Here is a 12,952-nt window from a genome sequence, read left to right as displayed (position 1 = left end):
TCGTCTCTGCTATTGGGGTCGGTGTGTCTGTGGACTATTCCTTTTAGGATTTTTGAAAAAAACATTGGAAGGATTTGCACTATTTTGAAATTACTCATGCCGTTAGCTCTTTGCTCTTCATTTTTCCGTTTTTTTATAATTATTTTATACAAAGGACACTTAAAATTTTAAATGTTTGTCTCCCTCACTTTACAGATGGAAACTCTATCACCAAGTGATCCACCTCAGCGGGAATACAAATTACCTGCTCGTTCCAGCCCCTTTGCACTTTGCATTAGCTAAAGAGCCCCTGGGAAATACACAGTGTTAGCAGGTGACTCTCTGGGCCACATGCCGAAAAAGGCAGCTGTTTTACTTAAGTTGGTTGAAAGGGAAATGTGAAGGACACCTAAAGGTCTGCTGGCTTATCTGTCTTCTTCTCGAACTCCCTCTGGCTGAATGGTCTTGTGTACGCATGGAGAGGGGGGTAGAGAGAGAAAAGAGAGAAGCAGGAGGGGGGGATGGAGAAACTTGGGTTGTACTGGAGATTTCTAGTGTTTTTTTTTTTTTTTTTAAGATTTTGTTTATTGATTACAGAGAGAGAGCGAGAGAGCGAGCACAGTGGGAGGAGCAGAGAGAGAATCTCAAGCAGACTCCATGCCAAGGGCAGAGCCCAATCCTGAGACCTTGAGATCACGACCCGAGCCGAAATCAAGAGTCGGACGCTTAACTGGCTGCGCCACCGAGGCGCCCCTCTCCTGGGGTTTTCTGTCTCAAGGTGAGCTGTCACAGCAGCCAAGAACATCCAGTCTTTTAAAACTCCCTTTGATTCTTGCCAATACCAGAAATGTTAGAGGTAGGAAAATAAAAATCCATTGGTAGGAAAAATGCTGATTAAACCATTTTGCAAAGCCACATCCAAAGAGAATAAGCCTGGGAAAAAAAACACTAGATTTTTTTTTTTTTTTTGGTTTGTTGTGATTGTTCTGTGCTTCTTTTTTTCCTCTAAAAATCTCACTTTACCACAAGGGACATGAATATCAAGCAACTTGGTAATGGCGTAACCTCAGATGCCAACCGAGAGCCAGGACACTACTTGGCTGCATGACCGGGTGTGTGTTACTTAACCTGGCTGTATCTCGGTGTCCACGCGTGTCAAAGCTACTCGAACACTGCCAAGAACAATTCAGATTTGGGAGATGAATGTTGTCAGTGTTTGGTTTGTGTTCGGAGGGGACCAGCTGTCACAACATCTTGGATTATTGTCATCCCCATGGCAATTCTGTACAAATTTTGCAACAGAGATTTTCTTTTTTTTTTTTTTTAAGATTTTATTTATTTATGAGACACACAGAGAGAGGCAGAGACCCAGGCAGAGGGAGAAGCAGGCTCCATGCAGGGAGCCCAACACGGGACTCGATCCTGGGACCCTGGGATGATGCCCTGAGCCGGAGGCAGACGCTCAACCGCTGAGGCAGCCAGGCGTCCCCACAACAGAGATTTTCAACTGCGAAGCTATTCTCTGTTTCCCCTAGTGTACCGTGGGGGTGTTAGGAATTTCAGTAACTGCTCTGATTAAAATCTCAATGGCTATCACTTTCATAGGAATGTCTAAATATCTTCACTCCGTTCAACAAGGGATGGAGAACAACATCACTTTGGGATGTATTTTAATTTTCTTTTGTGTTCACGCTTTCTATACAAGCTACCTGGAGCAAATTAATTAAGCCTGGAGAGCTTTTTATGAGCCTAATTAGATGGAACTCATCTTCAAATGCCTGAGGATCATCCAAGGAGGGGGCTGATCCTTTGAAGTATGAATTACGACAAGGCAGGAGCTGCGTTCGGTGGTTTGGTGGTTGCCCTCGAGTGTGCTCACAACCTGCGGCCGGGCCACGGAGCTGTGATCTTGTTCTCAAGCTTGTTCGATGCGCACCCGTGCAAGAAAGGTGCCCTTGCAGTGACGACGAGGCGGCTTCACGGGACGTGAAAAGCTCATTGTCCATATGGTACGTTGCTCTGCACCGTGCAGACGTCTCAGGTAGGGGTCCCTCCAAGGAGACACGTTAAGCAGGAACACTGTGAGCATGTCAGGCTCCCGGATTCTGGCTCACTGAGAAGTCCCGACCTCGGGCATCAGCCCCAGCCCCATAGGTGAGGTCCCTTGCACTCTGCTGGGCTTCTTGGACAGTAGTTGCGACAAGCAGTCAATGCACATGCAGCCAATTCTTGACCAAGAGACTGATCCATGGGCACATGCAACATGTATGGGAAAGTGCCTAGTTCAAGGGCCTCCGAATTGTTTTTTTTTTTTGGGGGGGGGGGGCTTCCGAATTGTTCAGAGAAAACGACTTGTCCAGAGAGTGGCTGCAATCAGGTTCCCATCCCATCCTCTTGAACTACTCTATTTTCTCATGTTGCACTTAAATGATGTTTAGGAAGAAAGTGCCCAGATAGGAGGCACGGGCTGGTACTGCGGAAGCGCAGCAGGAATAATTATTACTCTGTGTTCTGAGCATGAGAGGATTAGACATTCTAATTCTGGAGATCTAAGAACGGAAGTCAGAAGGAATGAAGTTTAAGTGGGGAAGGAACACATCCTATAGGGCAGAAAGCAGAGCCCAAGGCTCATGGGCCGAGACGTCCTCCTTTCTCCTCGACACGGCAGCAAGCGTTGTGAGCGGTCGATTTGAAAACCTTGCCTATGCTGGGCTGTCCGCCCGGAGACTGTGCATTAGGCCCTGGCACAGGCTACCGGGAGCTCTTGCCACTTCCCGGCTGTTTCAAGAGGAAATAGGAAGTCACCAGTTTAAGTGATGGAACCGAAAATTCAGCTACAGGTGATGAAGTGTGCCCTTGGCTCTGGTTGTGGAAGTCACTGTCAAGCACAAGTGTTCGGACAGCACATGGGGTGGGGGAGGGGGGGCGCGTTTCATCAGGGGTTTTCATGGTCACCTCCTCTTTGACCACCTGGCTGCTGTGCCCAGTGTCTGTCTCGAGCTGGGACGCGGCCTCCCCAAGACCCACGTGCTCGGAGGCTCAGCCCAGGGGGGCCCGGAGAGACCAGATGGCCCGGAGCCCTTGATATCGCTCCAGGGACTCGGGATCCCAAACGGGAGGACACTTGCCTCAGGTCACAGCGCTGACGGTAAGGTGGTGGGGCCGAAGCGCAGGTCTCCGACCTCCGGACAGCACTCCCACGCTCTTGCCGTTTTGCAGTGGGGCCTTCTAACCCCCCCGGCTGCCTAGAAAATGAAACCCATTCACTTAATTTGTTAAATCATTCACATTCGTTTATTGCCAGGCTCCTGTTAGATACTGGGAGATGGGATATGAGGGCAAACGGAGGCTATCATGGGCCTGGAGACCTGATCTAGTCTGGGTCACAGAAGAGCAGGGCAGGGGAAGGAGACGGAGGGGAATGGTGCCAGACGGGGGTGGGGGCAGAAGGGTCCCAACAGAGGGAGTAGCTGGGTGAAGGCCCTGAGACAGCGAGGAGTTTGGCGCACTTGAGAGCTGGAGGAGAGCCGGTGTGGCGGGAGCGCAGGGTGCTGGGCCGGAGCGCAGGGTGCTGGGCTGGAGGTCAGGGTGCTGGGCCAGAGCTTAGGGTGCTGGGCCGGAGCTTAGGGTGCTGGGCCAGAGTGCAGGGTGCTGGGGAGGCCGCGTCCCAGCTCGAGGATCCACCTGCGGGAGCGCAGGAAGACTGCGGCCTTGGTGAAGGGTGATGAAGGGCAGGGAGTGCGGATCTCCAGCAGGCATCGGCCAGGAGCAGATCTAATGAAAGATCAAATAGGATAAACTCAGAGAGGGAGACAAACCCCAGAGACTCTTAACTCTAGGGAACGGCCTGAGGGTCGCTGGAGGGCGGGGGTGGGGGGTTGGGGTGTAACTGGGTGATGGGGACTGGGGAGAGCACGTGATGAGATGGCTCGGGGTGCTATGCGCTACCGATGGTCGCTATTTTCCGCCCTGGAATTAATAATATACTATATGTTGACTAACTTGAATTTAGATAAAACCAAATAATAATAATGTTAATAATGATGATGATAATAGTAATGATAATAGGTCTGTCTGTCCACTGTGGATGTGAGGCTTCCCAGGTTATTGGGCTCTGGAAGAGCCAACCAGCAGCTCGGGCCAGGGCAGGGGTGGGGTGCAGAGGAGCCTTCAGAGAATCTCGGGACGCCCCCTCTCTGTCCCTGCTGGCCTGACAGTCCCGCCCCCGCAGAAGCAGCTGGCGCGGTGGCCCGGCCCGGGACCTCGGGAGCCACGACCGCAAGGTGTGCAGAAGCTGCGCCTCCTGCCTCTACTACTCAAGGACGCCCCGGGGCCTCGACCCTCCTGCACCATCACCACGTATGTCACCTGTGGCTCCCAAGGTCTTTTCCAAAGACGCTCCAGCCAGGAGGGGAGGGACAGATGGCTTGGCCTGCCATTAAGCGACTTGGACGTGTCTGGTCTGACCGTGATTGCAAACCTTGAGGCAACCCGGTGGATGCAAGGTTACTCGTGGCGGGTGTTCCACCTCCGTGGACAGGACTCAAGGACACGACTGGTGTAGGGAAATGGTCACGGTTCCTCCTGCTGCTGCCACCTTGGAGCAGCTCGGAATAGAAGTTGTTACTGCCCATTCCAGTCTTTAAGATAATTCTGCTTTTTCTATTTTTATTTATTTTTAAAGATTTTATTGATTTATTCCTGAGAGACACAGAGACACACACACAGAGAGAGGCGGAGACACGGGCAGAGGGAGACGCAGGCTCCAAGCAGGGAGCCCGACGCGGGACTCGATCCCGGGACCCCGGGGTTACGCCCTGGGCTGAAGGCAGACGCCCAACTGCTGAGCCACTCGGGTGCCCCTAATATAATTTTCCTAATCAATTAGCAGGTGTTTATACGTGTTTCCTATAATAATACCAGAACTGGGAGCTATTGAGCCTCCAGTGCCTGCCGGGACGGCTCTAAGCTCTTCACGTGCAACTATGGGCAACTTCACAGATGATGAGACTGACGTTCAGAGAGGTACCCCACCGCGGAGCCAGTGCTCCAACCCACCGCAGCCTGCTGCCTTTCTAGTATCTTCTCTGTGTGCCCAGCAATTCGTGGGATGCTGTGGAGACAAATGCATCATCGGGCATTTTCCAAATAGTATTTATCCGACTTGGGAAGTTTGTAGCATTAGCAAGGCTGAGGTTTTCCCTTGTGTTCTCTCCTGCTGCCTCTGATCTCCCCCATTGGCTCCAGCTGTCGCCGTCTCTTGCAACAGCCCCCATTGCTCCTTGGAACTCCCTACTTTTCCCCAACCCATCTCTCCCCGGGTTCCACTTTACACGTGGGAGAGGGAGAGCGAGCGAGCAAGCTAGCGCCTCCGATCTCGGCCGGTGGGGGTGTCGTGGCCTGAAGGGAAAGGGTGGGGAAGGCCCAGGATGGGATGGCCCCGATGGCCCCATTGGGTTGGCCTCAGGAGGGGGCACCCTTCCAGGTTTGGGCTGTGCTATGCTCGGGAAACGAGGTAAATGGGGGATGCAGGGGGACGTCCGCCCTGTCTGGTGCCCATCACAGGGCGCAGATTCCCTGCCCGGAGCACGGCCCTTGGTTGGACGCAGGACACGGGTGGGGAAGGCGCAGGCCGTGCCTACAGCAATCCAGAGGGAGCGCTAAGCGGGCAAAGCGGGCGTGCGTGTGCGTGTGCGGGGTGCTGCCCACGTCCTGCTCTAACTCGGAGCCCCCGCACTGAGCTGTCGCTCCAAGCCAGTGGTGTTGGCTCTGGGACGGGCTTCCCGTGTTTTCGATTTGGGGCAGCGATCACCTTGGTGCGGGGGGCCCACCCCTCAGCAGCGCACCCGTCCACCTGCCACCGCGGGAATACGGAGCCGGTAGGCTCTGGCTCCAGGGGCCTCTGTGCTCCAAGTGGCGAGAGGGGCAGGGGACCCTTGCGACGGAGTTGGGGGCTTCCAGGCGTTTCCTCCTCCAACTCCAGGATCCGTGGGTGAAGGGTGGAAGGGACGGGCAGACGGCAGACAGAATCTGACGGAGAATCTGGGAACCCCGAGTGTCCCCTCCTGACTGTCCACGGGTCCTGCCGGCAGGGGGACGAGGCTGGTTCCCCGGTTGCCTCGATGCAGGCAGGGCCCTGCGGACACCAGGTGGGACAGGCTCCTGGACACGGGGCCCGGCCGTTCCCGGAAGGCGCCGCGTCCCGGTCTCGTTCACCTCTGGGCTCCGCAGCTGCTGCAGAGCCTGCCCGCACCGTGTTATGGCCTCCGAGGCCCACGCCTTCGGTCCCGTCCACTCCCCGGCGCTCCGGACGTGCGCTCCCGGCGGCCTCCCTGTCCCCGTGACGCGACCGGCCCGTTCCTACCTTGCACCCTCTGCAGCCTTGGCTTGGGACTCTTCCCCCAGATCTGTACACGCCGGCCTCCTGTCGTCGTCGGGGTCCCAGCTGCAGCGTCGTTACCTTCCTGGCAGTCCCAGCCGGGGACCCCCTTCCTCCTCGCCCCAACGGCCTGGCCGCTCCCTATCCCGGGACTCTGCCCCGCTCTCCTGCCCACCTGCCGTCCTGCCCCGATCTATCGGAGGTTTATTCCGTCTCTCCCTCCGGACTACGTGCCTGATGCAAGCAGGGACGTGGCCCTCGCTCGCCGTTCCTTTCCCGGGGTCCACGTCGGGCTCAGGCTGCGTGGAAGGTACGTGCTTGACAAGCGTTTGCCAAATCCACCGATGAGCCAGGCAGCCGAACGGGCAGTGCTGCGGTGCAAACCAGGGGGCCTGGGCGATGGGCAACACTTGCTTTGGGGCCCTTGCACCCGACACGGGGGCCACAGTCCTGCAATAGCCCCCTGACCTCCTTGAGCCTCAGTTTTCTCATCATTAAAATGGGGACACCACCACCTTCCCCCCGTGCTTCCCCGCACTGAGGTGAATAAGGGTGCGCGGCTCCTCCAAGGCCCGAAGCCCGCTCCTGCCGCTGTGCCCAGGGGGCCTGGGTCTCCAGCTGGAATGCAGGGCAGCCACCCGGCGTGGTCACCTCCCTGGCGTTTCCCATCAGGCGGCCGCTGTTCCCGAGCCCTATTAGATGCCCCGAGCTCCTGGGGCTGAGCTCTGCACGGGGCAGGGCCTGGCCCCTGATTTAATTGGAGCGCAGTTAGTGAGCCGCGGTGGCCGGCCCTTGGTTAGGGGAAAGTCTCATGAGCTGAAATGGAGCAAAGCTGAAAAAAAAAATCCATTAATCGTAATCGTATTCGCACTTCCACTGTCAGCTGCGCTGGTTGTTGGTTTAGGATCGGCTGCCTTTAATTCACCGTAGTCGTTATTTCTGTCGGGGAGAGAGAAAGAATCTGAATGTCATAAGAATGTATGTGCGACGATCGCCGTGGGAGGGGACCCGTGGCCACGCTTGGCAGACGCTTTTCAGAACAAGCGATTCTCAGCATGTTAGAATTTCTACGAATTCTTTTTTTTTCTCATTAATAAAACAAGATATGGATGTTATTATTTATTTATTTATTTTAAAAATTTATTTATTTCTTATTGGTGTTCAATTTGCCAACATATGAATTTCTACTAATTCTCTTTTTTTCTCATTAATAAAACAAGATACAGATGTTTTTATTTTATTTATTTATTTTTAAATTTTTTTATTTCTTTTTGGTGTTCAATTCACCAACATATGAATTTCTGCTAATTCTCTTTTTTCTCATTAATGAAACAAGATATGGATGTTTATACTTCATTTATTTATTTTTTTAAAAAATTTATTTTTTATTGGTGTTCAATTCACCAACATATGAATTTCTACTAATTCTCTTTTTTTCTCATTAATAAAACAAGATACGGATGTTTTTATTTTATTTATTTATTTATTTATTTATTTATTTATTTATTTATAAAATTTATTTATTTCTTATTGGTGTTCAATTTGCCAACATACGAATTTCTACTAATTCTAAGAAAGAAGCAGCCCTTACTCTAGAGCAGTAAAGAAGACCTGGGAACTATGGTCGCCAAGACCCTTTTTTTTTTGTTTTTTTTTTTGACCCTTCGTTTTTGGTCTAAGTGTTACTCAAACACACCAGGAGCCTGAATCCTTTGGGAGCTGGGACTTGAACAGTCCAGAGGCGGGCAGAACAGGGCTCAGGCTTTCCGGCTGGGACGCGAACGGCGTCTTCTGGGTGCGGGGAGGAGGCCGGGCTGCCTTGAGGAGGGTTTGCACTGAACAGGAGCAGGTCTCTGGGAGCCGACGGCAGAGGCTTTGAGTGCCAAGGTGAGGAGCATTGTGGTAGATTATATTTTTCTTTTTTCCTTTTAGATTTTTTTTTTTAGATTATATTTTTTAATGTTTGCCGCCGCGGCAGCATGTCCTTCTGGCATGCTCTCCTTAAAACGTGACCTTGATACGCATCCCGTGGGGCGGTGGGGTCCACATCCCCTCCCTCCGAGCCTGGACAAGGCTTTGCCGCTGCCTCGACGCCTGGAGCGTGCGGGATGGGAGGTCATGTGCATTCTGGGGCTAGCTCGTACAGATTCCATGCATTTCCATTTTTCTTTCTTGGGATACTTCCTCTTAGGGCCCAGTCACCATGCTCTGAAGAGGCCCAAAGTATCCTGAGGTGAGGGACCACACAAAGGAGCCCTTTTAAAAAATTTTTTATTATTTATTTATTTTTTACACGAAGGAGCCATTTACAGGTGTTCCAGCAACCACCCAACGGAAGGCCCCACTGCTAGCCAGCCTCAGCCGTGACGTCCCGGTGAAGACTCCCCTGGATCCTCTGGCCGCCCGCTGCCGAGTCACCCCCGTCTTCACGTCTTCCCAGGTCAGTCCCCAGAGATCATCCCCAGCAATCATCTTCGCTCTTTCAGCCGTGATGTTGAGTTTTCTTGAATAAACGTGAGGCTGACCTCCCTCTATACAGATGGCGAGATCGGGGACTCAGCGAGACTGGTTGGTCCAAGGCCTGGGACAAGTAAGTGGCGCCTCCTGCACGCCAGCCGCCCTTGCAGCACCCTCTAATCCCCGCTCGTATTTGTCTCGGCCCCACCCCTCCCTTCCCTGATAGCCGAGGAACCTGCTGGGGTCTCGATGTCTTGTTCAAAGTCTCTGGAGCAAGTAAGGGACGTTCAGTGACGGAGAACTCTTCTGCTGCCACCACCCTCCCAGGCACCCTGGGGCCTCCAGGGACCTGGGCTGTCTGGCTGAGCACCAGGCGTCCTATGACCCACACGCCCGCAGCCCTGTCACAGCCCGTCCACACGACAAGCACGGAGCCTCGCCATTCTTGAAGGCCCATCCCACTGGCCACCTCCGCCTGGTGTCCCCACCACTAACACCTGCTCTCCTCTTGGGCTCAGATACACTCTGTTCGTGACCCTACCCTAGTACGTTATACAAAGGTATTGGCACCGCTGTCCGTGGGGCCTCAGCCGGGCTGTGGCTAGGACACCGCACGTCCCTCTTCATGTAGTTTCCCCACTTTAGCAATTTCAAATAAGTACATAATTCTATAATCTAAGCCAGAAATGTGCCTACAGTTTCCACCAATTGGTGGGAGGAAGCGTGTGTGCCCGAGGGGAGGGAGGCAGGGGGGTTGTGCGTGTGCGTGGGAGCGAGGAGGGCGCGGGGAGAGTGACTGGATGACCTTTAATTTCCCTCCCAGCCCCGTGATGCTGGATTTTCTTCTGGAATGCTTCGTGGGACCCACCCGGGAAGCAGGCTTCCTGCCAATACATCTGCACAGAGAGGTGACCGTCGGGGCCAGGGCAGCGGGGAACGGCGCTGTTAGGATCTCCAGCTGCGTGAGGTCCAGGCTGTGTGCAGGCCCGGCCATGGCCAGGGGAGCCAGGTGGGCCCAGAGCGGCCTTCAGAGGCTGAGCATACCTGCGCCGGACGTCCGAAGGTGGGGTGACCCCAGCGTGGCCGCTCCCGGAGCCCCGCCTGTGCTGTTGTTGGTCGGGGCTGCAGCCGGGCACCAACGAGTCACCCCCACCGCCTTCTAGGAGTTCGCACATCACTTGGGAGCTTGTGTAACCTCTCTTGGCTCTACCTTCCTCGTCTGTAAGATTGAGCAAATGTGAAAACCTGCAGCACACGGGCGCAGGACCCCTCGTGCATCCCGGCTGAGACCAGGCGCCCTCCCCCCCCCCCCCCCCCCCCCCCCCCCCCCCCCCCCCCGTCCCCCGTCCCCTGCAGACGCGGGCTCCGCGCCTCCCCTCCTCCGTGCAGCCCAGCAGACCTTCCCGCCTCGGGAGCTCAGGAGCTCTTGGGGTCTTCACCACGCCCGGCTGGCAACACCGAAAGGACTAAGAACAAGTGAGCCTCCAGAATGAAGGGATTCAGAAGAACAACAAGAAGAAGAAAAAGATTCAAATGCAGAGCGTGATGGAGAGTTTGCAATGAGGGGAAAACATTTCTTACGAAATGTTTCTCTTCCAAGAAAGGGAGAGGAACGAACAGGATTTGATTCCGTTCTAAACTCTCTTTTTTTCTCCAGAAGCCCCAATCTCTTGCAGCTCCTTCTGGGGTAGCTTGTCCCTGGCTCCCGGGATGGGCGCTGGTCAGAGGGAGGTCTGGCGGTCGCATCAGAAGGGCCACAGGTTGGGGTCCCCATGCCGGAGACTCGCTCACCGGGGCTAAGTCGCCGTCGCTCAGGGTGGCAGGGCTCTTAGCCTCTGTGCCGTGGGGCGCAGCTGCGGGGGGCCCCCCCGGACCCGGTCCCCTACCACTGCCCCGGGCCCTGCATCTCCTCAACACCTTTCTCCAGAACGCCGCCTCCCGGGGTCGCTCCGGCCGACCCCTTTGCACAAACGCCCCCTCCAGGTGCCGCGTGTACCCAACGCAATACAAGTCGGCCACTGAGAATGAAGTCTTGCCGCCTGCACCGACGTGGATGCAGCTGGCTGGTGTCCATGCTGCGTGACGAGGCAGCAGTCAGCCGCGGAATTCAGGAAGCAAAGCAGCACCGTAGGCGCAGGGAGGGGAAAACAAACAGGGCAAATCGGAGAGGGAGACCCCCGCGGGAGGCTCTCGACTGGAGGATACAGGCTGAGGGTGGCTGCAGGGGGCAGGGGTGGAGGGAGGGGAAGGGATGGGCGACGGGGCGACCGGCGCGAGTGAGGGCGCCCCGTGTGCTCAGCGCCGGGGCTTATGTGCGACCCACGAGTCCTCGAGCTCTACCTCTGAAACTAATGACACGCTACACGTTAATGAACGGAATTTAAGGAAAATAAATGCAAAAACTGAAAATGCTTCTCCTTTTCTCTCAGCCAGCCCTCCCTTCCCGAGCGTCCCAAACACGGGGCCCAAAGGCACATGCGGGTGCTCAGTCACGTCCCCTCACCCCCAGCGGCCCCTTTGCAGTGTTGAATCCCAGGCCCCCTCGAAGCCCCGAAGGCCGGGCCCAGTGTCCTCTGAAGGCTCCCCCGGTGGTGGCTCGAATGTGCCTCCAAGGCCCAAACTTCCCCGTCGTCGTATTCAGACGCGCCAGTGATTGCCTCCCTTTATACAAATAAACTTGTGGCCCTGCCAACGCCGTCCTTGCCGGCCCCTCCCGGGCCTGCTTTGTTTTTCTTTCTTTCTTTTTTAAATTTTATTTATTTATTTATTTATTTATTTATTTATTTATTTATTTATTCTTTCTTTTCATTTGGAAATTTTGGACCTTTAGGCCCAGAGGACTGAGTTAACGATATTCCTCAGTTCACGGACATTCCCCGACCTGGCCCCCGGGAGGCTTCTCTTTTTCATGGGTGAAAGGGGATTATTTCCATGCTCCAGTCCAAGACCCGCATTTTAATGCCTCAGGGTTAATCTTTTTATTTGAACGCTTTCTTGCAAAAAAGTGCGCTCTTTTGTACATATGAGCTCTCATCATATAAATGGCGAGTGGCTTGTTCTGTGCCGCTGGCCGGTTTCTGCGCCACTCAGACCCCTTCACGTGGGTCACCGGCTTCCTGCCGGGCTCCTCCCTGAGCTCACGGTGCCCCTCGGAGGGCGGTGGGGCATCTCCCAGCAGCGGGGACGCGTCCTTCCAGGCTCAGAAAGGCCGCGGGGTCTGCCCTCTCCTTCTGTTCCTGTGCTGGGAGCCCGACGCGGCCGCAGGTGCAGCAGCGCCCCGTTTCCCCGATTTCAGGACTCGGCCCTGCCCTGGCACAGAGGCCCTGGAGCCTGGGTCTGTGTGGGGGCATCCGCCAAACAGCCGCCCGCACCGCCGTGTCCCCTGGGTCCTGGCCTCACGACGGCCCCGCAGTGTCCTGAGCTCCCGGCCACTTGGGAAAACGAAGGAGCTCCCGGTTCTCGCAGGGCAGCGGCCACCAGCACGGCCGTGGGCACAGGTAACGGGGCACCCCGTGGCTGGGCCACCACCTGTCGCCGGGCCAGGTCGGGGGCTCTCCTCGCAGCGCCTGGCGCTGAGGGCCACCCGGCCGCCCCTCCTGCCACCGCTGGCCGCGGCGTCACCCCATCACCCCGTCGGCCTTGCCCTCTAGCGGCCCCGGTTCTATGGCCGACGAAGCCAACCGTTGCACTGAGCTGGAGCGAACGGATTATCTTTGCTCTTTTTATGCAAATCACACCCAAAATGTTTCTGTTTTCGTTCTGGTAGTGAGGCGTCTGGGCAGGTTAGGCCCAGCCTGGGGGACGCTGAGGCCGGAGCGACATCGGCGGCTCAGGGTGGTGGCCCGTGGGCCCGGGGTCCACACCGCGTGTAGCAGCCCTTGCTCACGGGCTCGCGCTCGCCGTGACCCCCCGGGAAGGGCAGGGGCCCCGGGCACAGTCGCGCTGTCGGTGGCTGCGCGGAGCATGGCGTGCAGCCGAGGGCCCGGCCTGCGCTGTCCCGGGCCTGCGAGGGTCAGCTACGTGACAGGACAAATCACTTCGATGTTTGTGCTTCAGCTTCTGACTCCAGGAAAGAGGGGGCGAGAGCAATAGCTCGAGAGGCTTGAAGCAGTGACCGACTTCCGGGCCCTCACCCTG

General features: G+C 55.7%; 1 long non-coding RNA gene across 1 annotated transcript; it reads left to right on the top strand.

Annotated features, from left to right (window-relative positions):
• Positions 1 to 200: 200 nt before the first annotated feature.
• Positions 201 to 11,224, top strand: LOC112913791 (uncharacterized). The gene is made up of 5 exons (XR_003233728.2): positions 201 to 313; positions 577 to 757; positions 8,658 to 8,798; positions 8,898 to 8,948; positions 9,639 to 11,224. It is a non-coding gene; the product is annotated as an uncharacterized lncRNA (long non-coding RNA).
• Positions 11,225 to 12,952: the final 1,728 nt, after the last annotated feature.

This window comes from Vulpes vulpes, chromosome 1, assembly GCF_048418805.1.
Source record: "Vulpes vulpes isolate BD-2025 chromosome 1, VulVul3, whole genome shotgun sequence".
Classification (NCBI taxonomy): Eukaryota; Metazoa; Chordata; class Mammalia; order Carnivora; family Canidae; genus Vulpes; species Vulpes vulpes.
Note: the sequence above shows the minus strand (reverse complement) of the source record. Positions and strands in the feature narration are given on the sequence as shown.